Below are 13286 nucleotides of genomic sequence, written 5' to 3' on the forward strand. Positions count from 1 at the left end.
AATCGGCAGCTGCACACTGGAGTGGAGGCAGGTGGCAGCCGACGGGAGGCAGCACGACGGAGGAGAGAGGCGGCGGTCAACAGGACGCAGAGTGTGTTGCTTTCACGCGTGGCGAAAAAATGAATCGTAGCCTAATTAACTCTTGATACCATGTTGGAGAAATGACAACTTAATATTACCAAAGGCCAAAGGCCATACATATACATGTTCATGTGGTAGTCCAAAAGATAGAATGTAGAAAGCCAAAAGTCAACATAAGTATAGTACATAATTATAACTCTCACAAGTATTACTGCTTGGCACCACTGAAACTGTTCTAAGTAATGAGAAACTGAGTGATAGTCTAATAGAAATCGTGTCAGGCTGCTCTTGAAGGACATGCAAAATGAACATAAACATTTCAAATAGTTAATCAAGTGCACATTTATCCATTACCCTATGCTTATGTTCTTTACTTCTCTTTTACTTGGCAGATGTCGAAGGCACAGAAGAACAAATTCATTGCACAATCTTGCTCTCCTGATTTGGAGATCCTATCCCATCATTTCAATATACTATATTTAGACTATCCACAACCCAGGACGGAGGGAATACTATTTTTAGAGAATATTTCACAGTAGTTGAAAGTTATTTCTTTGGTCAGGTTAACTTAAAAAAGTACGGCGGGAGTTGCTTACTCCTAACATTGTTCTTTGTTTTTCAGTGAGGAAGTTGGTGTTGTATTACGAGCTTCGGACTATCCAAATTCAGAAATGTCTAGCAAATTCAGCCACCTATCAAAGAATAACAGTACGGAGGTTCTAGCTGAATATGTAAGTTCCTCTTCTCAGTCACCTGTCAAAGAAGAACATAATTGATTTCTGAGAAATTGTATGAATTTTTCTTAAATTTTTTGTAGCTTAGCCTGATATTGACAGTACTGTCTGGTTTTGCACATGAACCTTGGTCTTCCTCTTTTCAATTAACATTTGTTATTTAAATTAACATACATTATTATGGGTGATATGACCTGTGTGTGTGCATTATGCTATGTTTGCTAATGGTATGGTCTAAAATCTTGTTCTGTGTCTATTGGTAATGCTTGAAAGCTAATACATTTGTATCGTTTGTCTTCTTCATTTCCTATGAAGTCATGTGTGCTTCTTTATTCTTGCTAATTAAATCACGATGTCCCAGGTCTTTTTGGTAACCTATTTGCCTTGCAGTGAACATGAAATGTCTTCTTCTACCCCTATGGTGCTTGATCTGATAGTTGAATATGCTCATAGTTTCTATTTATGCTTTCCTATATGACATTTTATTGTTGTTTTAAGTCCATTCTACAGTACCTGATACCTCCTCTTAGCCACATATCAATACGATGTATGCTTTGGTTTTTTACGTGATGGTTCAATTGTTGCTCTAAAAAGTTTGATTTGATAATTATGGAAATCTCCATATGTTAAGCTCTTAGTACTCCCTCCGTCCAGTAATGGATGTCTTAGATTTATCTAAATTTGGATGTATCTAGGCATAAGTGCCGGATGGAGGGAGTACTATTTTTAGAGAATGTTTCACTATAGTTAAATAGTTATTTCTTTGGTCAGGCTGATCATACAAGAGTACGCCGGCAGTTGCTTACTCCTAAAACCAAAGGTCGTGGTGGTGATTTTGGAGGTGAGGGATTCAACGTGACAAAAAGTAGAGATGCATGTGTTGTTTTGTGGGGTTTCCTTCAGTTCAGAAATCAACATTGTTGAAGATGGTGAGAGGAACCTTTTCAAAGGGTTGCAGTAGTTGGGATCGCAGAGGCGAGCTTTCTCGAGATCGATTGTGTTAAAATAAAGTGGTGTTTTTTTATATTGTCTCCTGCACATGTATATTCAAAATGGGTGCTTCTATCCAAATATTGCACACAAATAGGAAATAATATGTGGATTGACATTTGTAAGCTTTGCATATTCAAAATTTGAATTTGAGAGATGTATTAAATTTTAAATTTGAGATGTGCACATCATGTGAACTATTCAAAATGGTTGCTTCAGTCATAATCATTGCAACATAGGACAGGATATATGTGGATTGACATTTGTCCGCATATTTAAATTTTAAATTTGAGACGTGCATTGCACGTGCAAGCTTACTAGTAGAGAAAAATCGTGTACCTATGGCTCAAATTTGTGTACTGAACTGCTATTGTAGTTGCATTTTGATAATCGTGTACTGAAGTCTTTTCTATTGTTGAATGGTGTTTACATATTAGGGTTTTGCTTTTGCACAACACCTATGGCCCAATAGTTGTTTTCAAGGATGTCCATGTTCGGCGTCTGTATTTCATTCATACTCATGGTCGATATTATCGATATTCATATCCGCCACTATGTTTGCCTGACTCTGACCCCGAGGAAAAGAAATCTTTAGGATATGAAATGATCAATATCGGCCCTATCCGTTATTTTATCTTTGGGCACGGGTGCACTGGATTAGACAGCTCACAGCTGCACGCCTGCACTAGGATGTTGCTATTCATGGCCTTATGGGACAAGGATCTGTTTCAGATCGACGTCAGGAGCTATGTTTTTGCGAGAGGTTCAGAAATTTGTCGATGCAAGATCGGGGCGCTTCCTTCTTCTCGTCACTGACTGAAATCGCACTGAAGCCGCCAAAGCATCAGATTAGTGCTTCTGCAGTAGTGGTGTATCTAGTGGGGGTGCCGTGGCACACCCTCCAAAAATAAAAAATAAAAAATACAAATACTCTTTTAGCTACTAAAATGTGTACTAATCATGGCTACACGCAAACCTAATAGTAAAAAAATTAAGCTTGGCACACCCCATCAATTTTATCCTAGATTCGCTACTCTTCTGCGGGCGTATAAGTGCTACTCCCTCCATTCTAGTACTCCCTCCGATCCTAAATAAGTGTCTGAAGCAGTCATTATGCAAAAACAACCTCGAGTTTGTTATTGAATCGGCCCGCACTCCATGTCTCTGTCTCTCGTCTCGTCAGACTCGTCAGCGCACCCGCCCCCGCATCCACCGTGACAAAAAAGGAACAGATTTTCCAAGGAACACATCTAGGAGGATGAGAGCGGCATCACCGCACACCGCTCAGCTGTAAGTGGGGGAGTTGGCCGGCCGTAGTGGAAGGGAGTCGTTCCCGTCATCAGGAGGTTGGGGATGTCGCCGGCCGCCGCAGCTCGGGGAGGTGCTCGCGAAGGTCGCTGGCAGCAGCAGCTCCATTAAGGCGACCACCATCTCCTCCTTGTCTTACCGTGGCGAGGTCCACACTCCGGAGACACCGTAGAGGTGGCCCTCCTTTTCCAGCGATGGCTGCTGCAGCTGCTCGGGTTGTCGGCCACGGCTGAGGATCGAGGCAGGGAGAGAGGCGGGGGGCACCGGGAAGCCCAGGTCGACGGGAGGCTCCATGGCGGCGGTTGGGGATTTGACCTGCGGCTGGACAGGAGCTCCCAGCTCCAGACGTCGAGTACCAGCGCCGGGCGGGGCGGAGGTTCTCGATGCCGGCCTCCAGATCGAGGGAGCGGAGCAGATTGAGGGAGAGATCGAGGGAGAGATAGATCGGGACGCCGGCCTCTAGATTGCGATGTGCACGGGCGAGAAGGGGAAGCACCGTGGAGTACAGGCGTCCCGATCGATCGCTAGATGAGGAATCGCAATGTGTTTCATTCTGTGAATTTGGAAGGGCTTAACTGTAAAATGTGATTTGTATTAGCCTCCCGACATTTTTTTAGGATCGGAGGGAGTATTAGATAAGGCGTACTTTTTTGTATGATTTTTCACCACTTAACAAGGAGCATGCGAAATTTTGTATCTGTTGTCCCAAAAGATTTATCGCCACATATACTCTTCTTAAATGTCATGCACATTTTCCAAATTCGACAAAAATCCAACTAGGTCTGTACACTAGCCCCTTAACAATAATCTGAACGGGGAGGGGTACCACTATTGTAAGAGATAACGGAATAACAAGAATGTGGTTGTGTGTAATAATAATGAGGCTGAAGTTATAATCACCATTTTGAAAAAGAAAGAAACAAGAAGGTAAAGTTTAAGTCTCGATTTAAGTTCAACGAAAGCCACACAAAAATTCTTGTACAATGGCAAAAATGGCAACCTAATGAGGAAGTCGGCTCTTCTCAAGAAATGATCCATATAAAATTGTATTTTATTAACTAGTTAAACCAGTTTGTAATAGTACAAGAGATATATAGGAAAACAATCCACCGAGGAAGGAAAAATCTCGATAAATTACGGTACCTTCGGTTTAGAGCACCACCTCACCGTGAAGAAGTCATGGCCCAAGGGAAAGTGCATGGAGCCCTCACGTGTGGTTTTGGTAATTGATGATAATCCCTACGGACTAATATTTGCATTGAGTTATATTTGTAGGAGTTGTCCATAGTGAAAGGACACGGATGCCACCTAGAGGAAGGAGGGGTGAATAGGCGATTTAAAACTTTTACGAATATGGCTTAACAAATGCGGAATAAAACTAGCCTTTATTTATTTTATCAAGCACAAAACCTATATAACTAGGGTTCACCTATGTGCACCAATAATTTATGCTAAGCAATACAAGCAACTATGTGATAGCAAGATATATAACTTCAAGCACGAATGCTATCACAAAGTAAAGTGCATAAGTAAAGAGCTCGGGTATAGAAATAATCGGGGTGACGCGGAGACAACAATGTATCCCGAAGTTCACACTCTTGCGAGTGCTACTCTCCATTGGAGCGGTGTGGAGGACAAGTCACTCCAAACGCCATGAAGGCCTCACCGTATTCTCCTCGATAATTCCCACCAAAAGGGAAGTCCTCGATCCACTATGAAACCTTAGGGTGATCACCGAACCCGCACAAAGCTTATGGCTATCTCCACAACTTAATTGGAGGTTCCCAATAAATCGCCACAAAGACCTTGCCCTTGAAGAATCTCCACAACTAAATTGGAGTCTCCAATAACACCACAAAGACCACTAAGACGTCTAGGTTCCAAAGACCCAAGAGGAACAAGCTCCCGAAGGATATAATCACGAACTTTTCACCTCCATATATCACCGCGGAGAACTCACACTGATGCACCAAATGCAATGGCAAGAACACCACAAAGATGACCAAGTACTTTTCTCTCAAATTCCAAGAAAGCTACAGAATCTATTGGGGAATAAGAGAGGAAGGACAAAAAGGACGAGGAACACCAAATTTCCCTTCCAAGAACTAGATCTAGGGAATTTCCTCACAAAGAGGGAAATATGATTGGTGGGATTGTAGATCTAGATCTCCTCTCCCTTTTCCTCATATATGGGCAAGAATCATGGAGGGATTAGAGGGAGAGAAAGCTTCTCAAAGTCAATAATGGAGTAGGAGGAGAGAGGTAGAAGCCACCAGCCCAAGGAGGAAGAAGGGGGGCTATTTATAGCCCCCCGCAAAAATATGGCCGTTGGGACTTTGCAGGCTAGAATATCCGGCCTAAGCGAGGGCCGGAATACCCCCCCCCCCCCCGGAATATCTGGACAGGCATGCAATTTCTGACCAAATTTCTAGGGGATGTACTGTAAGCCCGACCGGTAAGTCCTTAGCCATTTTTTGGGAGCCGGAAGTTTCAAATAATCCGGGGGCGCCCCTGAAAACTGGTAGGGATGACAAAACGAGAATGACCATAACTTGAGCATCCGGACTCCGACTTTGATGATCTTGGGCTTGTTTCGAAGTTGTACAAGATCATGCATGGAACCATCATAGTTAATCAAGGGAGGATAGAAACAAATGATAAAATATTTGACCTATCTATAAAAGACAAACCGGTAAAACCTCCAACCTTGAAAAGGCAACAAGTTTCCTGTGAAAAATCCATTTTCAATGAACTAGAGCTTGTTATGAGAATAGGTAGAAGCTCTAAAACATCACATGGATAAGATACAAATAACAACCAAGAAAGATGATGCAAGGATGCAATTTTTTATCTCTCCAAAGGATACGACCGAGTTACTCACTCGAGAGCACTCTTGATAGTACGGCAACTCAACTATAAACCAGTCTCCAACTACACCATGAGACCGGTAAGAAAGAAACCCTATCAAGAGAAAGTCTTAACCTTGCACGTTCCTTGATAGCTTGAAATTTAGCACTATTTTACTGAGGTTTTTAAGTATACTATTACTCATATTGTCAGTCGTTTCATGCTCCACCTAGATACACCTATGCCTATTTTGCATACTTACGAGTTCTTGTTCATTTTCATATGAGCTTCGCATATTTAGTAGTTTTAGTAGGATTTTATTATGTTTCCCTTGTCTTTGATATGTGTTTAGGTGGTATTGGCGTTCATGGAAAAAGGGAGCAAAATGGACCAAGAGGGTACAAGATGGGAGAATTACAGGCACCAGACTTAGCCATATAAGGTGTATGAAAAGTGATATTTTACAACATATTATATTTAAGTTCTAAGGCCATGGTTTTTTAGCCCTCGTCCATACGAGTTCAACGAGCCGAAGAACACCTCAATCGGACTCCGGATGAAGAAATAGCGAGCAAAATACGAAACAATTGCAAGTTTAATGACCATCGACCCCGCCCGTACCGTCTGCCCGTACCGGGCTCCGTTGGGTCCGTTTCATCAAACGGAACAACATTTGTGAATTCCTGATGGGAATATTCGGCCTAAGGCTCTAATGGTTCGCGAAACCGACCTCCAGCGCCTATATAAAGAGGGGAGAAGCAAGGAGAGACACCACTTCATCATCCACGCCCTAGGGGCGGAGCCCTGCTACTCCGCTTCCGCCGATGTATCCATAGCCACCGCCTCATCACCATCTCCACCAACACGAAAGCGGAGGAAGAGGCTAGGATCTTGAAGGGAAACACATCGATCTCCATCATCATCATCATCATCATCATCATCATCATCATCATCATCATCATCATCATCATCATCACCATCATCATCATAATCATCATCATCATCATCATCATCATCATCATCATCATCATCATCATCATCATCATCATCATCATCGTCGTCGTCATCGTCGTCATCATCATAAACATTTCCATCACGTTAATGGATCCGAACTTTATTAGTATTTACACTTGTATGTAATTGTACCTTCATATTCATGTTGCCATGATGTTGATCCCCTTAATGTATGAGTAGTCCCTTTGTTCTTGGGGATATATGGAGAAAACCTAGTAATATTATGATGTGAAATAAAGATGTTTTATACCTTTGATCTATGAATGTGTGTTAGTTCTCTTCTTGATGTTATGTGAAGTACACCACATAATATTTTCCTTATGGATAGTGAGGGAATTACCCTTTGAAGTGTGGTAGAGTGAACGGCGGGAAGTGACATTACCGTATCGGTGCTCTAACACATGGATGAGGGGGATAAGGAGGGATTCACTAAGCTCACATCGATAACCATGGGGTAAAACCTTTAATAGCAATAGTAAATATGTGGCTTGCAGAAGACTAGCAGCTGTGGTTATTTAGAGATGCGATGACCGATGGTTTTCTGAGCGCATCTTATTATGGAGCTCTCCTCACACATAGCATGGCAAAGATATAGTTCATTCTAATCATAAGTAATATCAATACTAGTGGTGGAACCTACACTCCTTGAGAACCCCTCAGCCATACCACAAACACACTTTCAACACTCTCTAGCTCTTGTATTTACTTTAGCTATCAACATAAACCAACTTTTATATACTTTATCTTGGAATTAGAATAACTTACAAGTACCTCCTAGGTAATAGTAACAAGGGGCATTAATACCCCAACCAGTAGCTCATCATGGTTCGATACTCTTATTCCGAAACTAACTACAATCGATCTGTGTTCTTGCAGTTATCAAGCTATGTTCTGGCGCCGTTGCCAGGGAGCTCAGTGCTTTTTGTCTTTGTATTTAGTTATTAATTTATCATTGTTGTACTAAAGTTATTTACTAGCTTCAAATTATTACTGTTTATTTTTATCTTGTTTCTTTTACTTATTTTAAATGAACAAACAAAATTATAAAACTAAAAACTATAAAAACATTTGCTACCAATCATGTCTTCGGAGATAGCTTTTGAATAGATGAAGCTCGCAATGTCGGAGAAGAAACCTAGAACTATGGGATACTTCATGACAAGGAGAAAGGTATTAAAAGAATGGGTGAGTTGGTTGAAATACTATCCATCTATATTATGTACCTCATTCAATTTTAGCTTTGAACTATGCGGATCCAAAGATCATATTAAGTATCAATGCAAGAACATCGATGATACCATATTAACCTATTATAATGGAGTTGATAAATTCTTTGCTCACGGGGATGTTCATGAATGAGTACTTTACACCGGTTGTTTTGAGCTTCTATATCGCATGAGTAAATTAAATATACAAGATGATGTACTTGATAAGATTGATGGAATGCGTATAAATTATATTATTATTGTGGTGATAACTTTAGTGATGATGCATTAGTGCTTATTTATCCTAAGCGGATCTCGACACCAGTGCAAGAGACTAACCTTTTGCAGTACTTATGGAAAGAACCCCAAGATGAAGAAGATGTTCACGCTGGTATGGACTTGTTAAACTTGTATGATCTATTAGATGTCTGTGCAAAATCATTTTGTAAGTCATATCATGAGACTTGTGATAAATGTATGGTAGTTGGGCACTTTAGTTTTCAACGTTCCATTATTCTTGAAGATTCCTTTGTGTACCACACTAGAGATGAAGTCATAGAATATTTGTTTTATAAAGGTGTCCATGATCTAATCTTAAAAGAATCCATCCTAAGAAGGAGTAGTGATATTATGCTTCATATGAAACTTATTGAATTGTTACCAATGTTACAAACTTATTGTCAAGAACATCTTAGTGATAATGCACTTGTGATAAAGAGTAAGGAACAATGCAAACTTATAGTTCCCGAAAATAACCATTTGCAGGATTCACAAGATAAAGAGGAGGAATACCAAGAAGGTGAGGTTGATAACGAGTTGCACACTACACATTCTATTATATTGTTAATGATGCATCTCTCTTTACTGATGATTGTTGTAATGCTAAAGCTGAACATAATTTATATGCGGAGGCCTTGTGTCTAGATACTCATAAGTAGAGCATTACTTATGATGAACTAGAGATAGAACCTTGCTATGAATCTTTCAATGCTTATATGCAGGAACTGATACGTCTCCGACGTATCGATAATTTCTTATGTTCTATGCCATATTATTGATGATACCTACATGTTTTATGCACACTTTATGTCATATTCGTGCATTTTCTGGAACTAACCTATTAACAAGATGCCGAAGTGCTAGTTGCTGTTTTCTGCTGTTTTTGGTTTCAGAAATCCTAGTAACGAAATATTCTCGGAATAGGACGAAATCAAGACCCAGGGGCCTATTTTGCCACGAACCTTCCAGAAGACCGAAGAGCATACGAAGTGGGGCCACGAGGTGGCCAGACCACAAGGCAGCGCGGCCAAGGGGGGGCCCGCGCCGCCCTGTGGTGTGGGCCCCTCGTCAGCCCTCCGACTCCGCCCTTCCGCCTACTTAAAGCCTCCATCGCGAAACCCCTGAGGCGAAAAACCACGATACGGAAAACCTTCCAGAGACGCCGCCGTCGCCAATCCCATCTCGGGGGATTCTCGGAGATCTCCTCCGCACCCTCGCCGGAGAGGGGATTCATCTCCCGGAGGACTCTACGCCGCCATGGTCGCCTCCGGAGTGATGAGTGAGTAGTTCACCCCTGGACTATGGGTCCATAGCAGTAGCTAGATGGTTGTCTTCTCCTCATTGTGCTTCATTGTTGGATCTTGTGAGCTGCCTAACATGATCAATATCATCTATCTGTAATACTCTATGTTGTGTTTGTCGGGATCCGATGGATAGAGAATACCATGTTATGTTAATTATCAAGTTATTGCATATGTGTTGTTTATGATCTTGCATGCTCTCCGTTATTAGTAGAGGCTCGGCCAAGTTGATGCTAGTAACTCCAAGAGGGAGTATTTATGCTCGATAGTGGGTTCATGCCCGCATTGACACCCGGGACGAGTGACAGAAAGTTCTAAGGTTGTGTCTGTGCCGTTGCCACTAGGGATAAAACATTGACGCTATGTCCGAGGATGTAGTTGTTGATTACATTACGCACCATACTTAATGCAATTGTCCGTTGCTTTGCAACTTAATACCGGAGGGGGTTCGGACGATAACCTCGAAGGTGGACTTTTTAGGCATAGATGCAGCTTGGATGGCGGTCTATGTACTTTGTCGTAATGCCCAATTAAATCTCACTGTATTTATCATGACATGTATGTGCATTGTTATGCCCTCTCTATTTGTCAATTGCCCGACTGTAATTTGTTCACCCAACATGCTTTTATCTTATGGGAGAGACACCTCTAGTGAACCGTGGACCCCGGTCCATTCTTTAATACTGAAATACAAATCTGCTGCAATACTTGTTTTTACTGTTTTCTCTGCAAACAATCATCTTCCACACAATACGGTTAATCCTTTGTTACAGCAAGCCGGTGAGATTGACAACCTCACTGTTTCGTTGGGGCAAAGTACTTTGGTTGTGTTGTGCAGGTTCCACGTTGGCGCCGAATCCCCGGTGTTGCGCCGCACTACATCCCGCCGCCATCAACCTTCAACGTGCTTCTTGGCTCCTCCCGGTTCGATAAACCTTGGTTTCTTTCTCGAGGGAAAACTTGCTGCCGTGCGCATCATACCTTCCTCTTGGGGTTTCCCAACGAACGTGTGAAATACACGCCATCAAGCATATTTTCTGGCGCCGTTGCCGGGGAGATCAAGACACGCTGCAAGGGGAGTCTCCACTTCCCAATCTCTTTACTTTGTTTTTGTCTTGCTTTATTTTATTTACTACCTTGGTTGCTGCATTATATCAAAACACAAAAAAATTAGTTGCTAGTTTTACTTTATTTACTATCTTGTTTGCTATATCAAAAACACAAAAAAATTAGTTTACTTGCATTTACTTTATCTAGTTTACTTTATTTACTACTGCTAAAATGGCCACCCCTGAAAATACTAAGTTGTGTGATTTTACTAGCACAAATAATAATGATTTCCTATGCACACCTATTGCTCCACCTGCTACTACAGCAGAATTCTTTGAAATTAAACCTGCTTTACTAAATCTTGTTATGAGAGAGCAATTTTCCGGTGTTAGTTCCGATGATGCTGCTGCCCATCTCAATAATTTTGTTGAATTGTGTGAAATGCAAAAGTATAAAGATGTAGATGGTGACATTATAAAATTAAAATTGTTTCCTTTCTCATTAAGAGGAAGAGCTAAAGATTGGTTGCTATCTCTCGCCTAAGAATAGTATTGATTCCTGGACTAAATGCAAGGATGCTTTTATTGGTAGATATTATCCCCCTGCTAAAATTATATCTTTGAGGAGTAGCATAATGAATTTTAAACAATTGGATAATGAACATGTTGCTCAAGCTTGGGAAAGAATGAAATCTTTGGTTAAAAATTGCCCAACCCATGGACCGACTACTTGGATGATCATCCAAACCTTCTATGCAGACTAAATTTTTCTTCGCGGAATTTATTGGATTCAGCTGCTGGAGGTACCTTTATGTCCATCGCTCTTGGTGAAGCAACAAAGCTTCTTGATAATATGATGGTTAATTACTCTGAATGGCACACGGAAAGAGCTCCACAAGGTAAGAGGGTAAATTTTGTTGAAGAATCCTCTTCCTTGAATGATAAGGTTGATGCTATTATGTCTATGCTTGCGAATGATAGGACTAATGTTGATCCTAATAATGTTCCATTAGCTTCATTGGTTGCCCAAGAAGAACATGTTGATGTAAACTTCATTAAAAATAATAATTTCAACAACAATGCTTATCGGAACACTTCTAGTAATAACTATAGGCCATATCCTTATAATAATGGTAACGGTTATGCTAATTCTTATGGGAATTCTTACAACAATAATAGGAATACACCCCTGGACTTGAAGCTATGCTTAAAGAATTTATTAGTACACAAACTGCCTTTAACAAATCTGTTGAGGAAAAGCTCAATAAAATTGATATTCTTGCTTCTAGAGTTGATAGTCTTGCCTCCGATGTTGATCTTTTGAAATCGAAAGTTATGCCTAATAGGGATATTGAAAATAAAATTGTTACTACAGCAAATGCCATCCAAGTTAGAATTAATGAGAATATAAGATTAATGGCTGAACTGCGTGCTAGGTGGGATAGAGAAGAAAATGAAAAACTAGCTAAGGAGAAAAATGTAGCTAAAGTTTGGACTATCACCACCACTAGCAATGCTAATGATTCACATGTTGCTGCACCTCCTACTATCAATGGTAAAATAATTGGTGTTGGCAATGCTTCTACTCCTAGTGCAAAGCGCGCAAAATTACCTGAAACTGCTAAAACCGCTGAAACCGCTTCGTGATAAAACTGCTGAAATTTTTTCCAACCTTGGGGATGATAATCCCATTGCTTTAGATTGTAATGATTTAGATTTTGATGATTGCCACATCTCTGAAGTTATAAAGTTCTTGCAAAAACTTGCTAAGAGTCCCAATGCTAGCGCTGTAAACTTGGCTTTCACAAAACATATTACAAATGCTCTCATAAAAGCTAGAGAAGAGAAACTAAAACTTGAAACTTCTATTCCTAGAAAGCTAGAGGATGGTTGGGAGCCCATCATTAAAATGAGGGTCAAAGATTTTGATTGTAATGCTTTATGTGATCTTGGTGCAAGTATTTCTGTTATGCCTAAAAAAGTCTATGATATGCTTGACTTGCCACCATTGAAAAACTGTTATCTGGATGTTAATCTCGCCGATAATGCTAAAAAGAAACCTTTGGGGAGAGTTGATAATGTTCATATTATGGTTAACAATAACCTTGTACCCGTTGATTTTGTTGTCTTGGATATTGAATGCAATGCATCTTGCCCCATTATATTGGGAAGACCTTTTCTTCGAACCGTTGGTGCTACTATTGATATGAAGGAAGGTAATATTAAATATCAATTTCCTCTCAAGAAAGGTATGGAACACTTCCCTAGAAAGAGAATGAAGTTACCTTATGATTCTATTATTAGAAAAAATTATGATATTGATGCTTCATCTCTCGATGTTACATGAGTTACACTTTCTGCGCCTAGCTGAAAGGCGTTAAAAAAAAGCGCTTATGGGAGACAACCCATGTTTTTACTACAGTATTTTTGTTTTATATTTGTGTCTTGGAAGTTGTTTACTACTGTAGCAACCTCTCC

General features: G+C 40.6%; 1 long non-coding RNA gene across 1 annotated transcript; it reads left to right on the plus strand.

Annotated features, from left to right (window-relative positions):
• The first annotated feature begins 709 nt into the window (after window positions 1–709).
• LOC124698616 lies at window positions 710–2005 on the plus strand. Its single transcript, XR_007001021.1, has 2 exons — window positions 710–812; window positions 1587–2005. It is a non-coding gene; the product is annotated as an uncharacterized LOC124698616 (long non-coding RNA).
• The last annotated feature ends 11281 nt before the right edge of the window (window positions 2006–13286 follow it).

Source organism: Lolium rigidum, chromosome 3, assembly GCF_022539505.1.
Source record: "Lolium rigidum isolate FL_2022 chromosome 3, APGP_CSIRO_Lrig_0.1, whole genome shotgun sequence".
NCBI classification, from domain to species: Eukaryota; Viridiplantae; Streptophyta; class Magnoliopsida; order Poales; family Poaceae; genus Lolium; species Lolium rigidum.